The following is a 4,252-nucleotide window of genomic DNA, read 5'->3' as shown; positions in this document are numbered from 1 at the left end:
GCAGAGGGACTGCTCAGGAACGCGCCCGGGGAAGAGAACGGTGAAGACAGGAGCAAAGTCTGCTCATGTCACTTTCATAGTGGGAGAAGGTGATGCTTCTGGAAACATTACAGGGGCTTTTGCGTTCGTTCTCTAGGACACTCAGAGAGTGACACAACTTCATGCCATGTCAAAACAACAGCGAGCGATTGGTGATTCTTATCCTCATTTTGCAGGTGAGGAGCTGAGTCCCGAACAGTTCTGGGTGAGGCCCACGGAGTCAAACTGTGTGGGTTCCCATCCCAGCTCCGCCACTCATTCACCACAGATCACTCTGGGGAAGTTATTTATTCTCTGTGCATCAGTTTCCTCATCTGCAAAATGGGGATGATAAAATAAGACAGGTTTGTTGTTGTTGTTTAGAACGGTGCCTGGAACCAAGCAGGCACTGGGTAAACGTTGGTGATGACGATGGCCTCATCACTGGGAGAAAAAAAGTGGAGTCAGGGTATGAACCGAGGGATCCAGACTTGTGCTCTTTCCATAGCCCTACACTGCCTTAGACTTTGGCAGAAGAGACTGACGAATGTTAAGCAAAAATATCTCATCCCAAATTGAAACCAAAGTATTAAGAGACAGTTTGCTCTACCACTTGTGTTTGGGTGTGCACCACTGGCCAATCAGGAAAAGATCTGGTTGGAGTGGCCGCCGATCAAGGCCTTCAGCTCATTTGAAATCAGAGCCACCACCGCAACAAAACCTTACAATATCTGAAAAGCCCCATAACAGCTTCTCAGCTCACGGAACCCTTTACTAAGATTAATTATTATTCTTTAGGGGCAGTTTCCTGAACTCCCTTTCCCACATCTCTGCTGTGCTCCTTCCGTTCCCTGTGCCTGGAATGTCTCTTTATCTCTGAGTCCTGCCTATCCTGAGACACCCAGCTCAAGCCGCACCTCCTCCAGGAAGACTTCCCTGACCATCTGGCCCACAAGGATGGCCTCCTCCAGAGCAGCTGGGTGCTCACTTGGCCAGGGACACGCAGACCTGTGAAATGTGAATCCTTTACATGCATCCAGAAGTCCTTTTCTGGAAACTAGATTGTAAGCTTCCTAGGACTGGAGACCTGTCCCGTGTCTTTCTGTATTTTTTTTTTTTTTTTATCACTTTTGACTACGGATTATTGAATTTGTATGAGCTCACACACTCATATGCTCATTGAGGTCTAGAATGCTGGATTAACATTCTATTTTTTCTTTTGTTGGTTACAGCATCTTATCACAGTGCCTCCCTCCAGTAGACATGTGTTCAGTCAGTGTTTCTTCCATTGACCGAACAAACATGGCCTCAAGACCCATCGGGTGCAGGGTCTAGGCCAACAGAGATGAAGGAACCAAGTTCATGGGAGCCACCATGGCGGGGAAAACCAGACGTGAACACGAATGATTTCAACACCCTAAGGATGGAGGTAGGTGTTTGGGAACAGCCTGAGAGATGTGAGTTGCCTTGAAAGCCGGTGTGAATTTGTTATCAGAAAAGTGGGGAAGGATGCTCCAGGCACAAGGAATGGTGGGATGCACGTGTGGTCTTGGCTTAGAGGAGCCTAATAGAATTGGGGGATTGATAAGCAGGGGGATGTGGTCGGAGAAGGAAGTGACAGCAAAGAGTCAAGTGAGGAAGGCCTCAAAGAAGGTACAATAACTCGGTGTTGGGCCAGTTTTCAGGATGTTAGGCAGGGGATGTGATCCGTTAATCTGATGTGATAGGTGGGGGAGCCTCTGTTGATGACGGTGACCTAAATGTCAGTGAGTGGGGGACTGATGAAACATTCCCCAGGCAATGACAAGAATGTATAGCATGGTCAGCCCCAAATGGTCTTGATTCGCCATGGCCCTTTCTGTGCCGTCTGGGAGGAAGGTCGCATCTCTGTGCTACTGCCCTCCTCCCGGGAAGCTGTCTGTCCTGTGAGCCAGCAAGTCTGATGTTTTTGTGCTTGAAAAGCCCACTCTCGTCCACCACAGGCAGCTCATAGCTTTCAGCAGAGGATTACTTAGAATAACAAGTTAGTGACTGTCCTCAGATCAGGCGAGCCTTGCTGGAAGAAACAGGCATGCCCAGAGTTCATTTCGCTCAAGTCCGATGGGGGTGGGTTGAGAAAACACATTGCAAATTCCATTCTAGGAAAAAAAAGAGAAGAATTCTTCACCCAGTCAAAGCAGCATTTTAGAAGTAGTGTGTGGGAACGGGGCATCATTTAAAAGTCTAAAGGCAACTGTAACCATCTCCGGAGTATGGCGGGGTGACTGGGTGGCAGGCGTGCCTGAGGAAATGGGGAGTAGGCTGTCGGCTGTGTTCTTCTTGGGGTCAACTGATCCGGGGCCCCATAGGAAACAGCTGGGAAATCACGTGTGATATGGAGTGGGGAGACAGCGAGAGGGAATGGGGAGGGGGGTGTAGGCGGTGGGAGGGGGCAGCTGAGGGAGGGCAGGGGTGAGGGTCTGCTGACTCTCCTCCATCAACACTGGAGACCACCAACAGGCCCGGGCTTCTGCTCTGCTCCCGCTGCCAGCCCCAGGCCAGCACTGATGATGCTCTTCTAAAAGTTCTGAAGGTGTCTACGCTCTCTTGTAAATTCACTCAATAAATATTTGACGTCCTCAACCTATGAAGGAGAATCAAGGGACACAAAACCTCTTTGCCAAATGCTAACTCTGAAGTCTGCAAAGTCTGTTAAGGCACCAGTGGCTGTGAATACATATACAGGAAGAAACACAGCATGTGTGTTTGGGGCGACCTAGGTGACTGACTTACAGTGCGTCCCCACCTAAGAAAAGCTCCAGGGCACTGAGGGTGCTGAGTCAGCTGGTGTTCTAGAAACTGGAAGTGATGCCTCAGGCCCTGAAAGACAGGTGGATATGGAAGGCGGAAGAAGGACAGCACTGTGCTAGTGTGGAGAATAATGTGTGCTTACAATGAGCAGGCCCTGATGACTCGTTGCTTCGAACCTTTAAACCAACCCAGGCAATTCTTGCTGAAGGGAGGAGGTGGGGCAAGATATCAGACCCCTCCCCATGCGTCGAGGCCACCACTGCAAATGGCGGGGTAATTTACCCCTAAATGGTCCACTATTTATTATTATTATTATCATTATTTTAGTTTTATGGTTTTATTAGCACAAATACGATGTGCGCATAAACTGTCTATTCATTTTCTTTGCCCTGTAGCCTGACATCAGGATTCGTGACCCTGGTGGCCAACTGGGCTGCTCTTTCTGCAGTGGCCTGCAGGGTCTGGGAGGGGACATTGTGAGCAATCTCTGTGCAGTAAGATTTGTTGTAAATCAGCAGCACTTCAAGCTCCTTGATGTGGTGGACTAGGAACTTCCGGAAGCCAATGGGCAGCATATGCTTTGTTTTCTTGCTGCTCTCGTAACCAATGTTGGGCATCGAGATCTGGCCCTTAGATTGTCTTCCCCCGTTTCACCAATGCCTCTGGGTTTCCTCCAGTTGCATTTAATTTTGACACGTGGGTCTGAGTGGTGCGGGATGAACTTGTTAGTCCTCTTTTTAACAATCCTGGGCTTCACCGGAAGTCTGAGGGTGGCCATGATGCCGAGTAAAAGATGGCTGCCACCGGCATAGGCAGTGCCGAGGGAGAGAGGGGAAGCCCACTATTTTTAAGTAGGACAAAACCGAAGCTCAGAGAGGTTCATGTGACTAAGCTGTAGCTGGTAAGTGGCAGGGTTGAGACTTGAACCCATTGGTCTGACTGTCGCCCATGCTTCCATCCAGTGCTCCCTGAAGAAAGGGCCTCCTGGGTTGAGCCGGGGACTAGCTTAGGGGCACAGAGGGAGCTAAGGCTGGGAGCACATCCAGGTGCAGCTGGGAGGCCTGCACAGGAGCTTGCTGGGGATGAAGAAGGAAACGGGGATTTCCAGGCCCCACTGGAACGGAAGGTTTAACCTAAGTGTGGGCTCCGGTTCCCTGAGTCCCCTGAGGTCCCCATCCTTCCTCCTTGGCCTGGCTGGAGACTCTGGCTCTGAAACCGGAAGTTCCTGAGGGGTGAGAGTCTGGAATAGTCTGCTGGGAGTTGTATACAGGAAGAGGAAAATGCAGGTAGAACTGGAAAAGGTATAAACACATGACTCAATGCTTTCCCTGGTCTTCTGGAGGCTGGCTTGGCCTGCCTGGGGGGAGGCCTCAGCTCTTGAGAAGAGCATCTGAGATGCTCTCTTCTGCTGGAGATCGAGTTCTGAGATCCCTCCAACCTGGGA

General features: G+C 50.2%; 1 pseudogene; it reads right to left on the bottom strand.

The window, feature by feature from the left end:
* Positions 1-3,135: 3,135 nt before the first annotated feature.
* Positions 3,136-3,586, bottom strand: LOC106980363 (60S ribosomal protein L32-like; annotated as a pseudogene).
* Positions 3,587-4,252: the final 666 nt, after the last annotated feature.

Source organism: Acinonyx jubatus, chromosome A3 (assembly GCF_027475565.1).
Source record: "Acinonyx jubatus isolate Ajub_Pintada_27869175 chromosome A3, VMU_Ajub_asm_v1.0, whole genome shotgun sequence".
Lineage (NCBI taxonomy): Eukaryota > Metazoa > Chordata > Mammalia > Carnivora > Felidae > Acinonyx > Acinonyx jubatus.
Note: the sequence above shows the minus strand (reverse complement) of the source record. Positions and strands in the feature narration are given on the sequence as shown.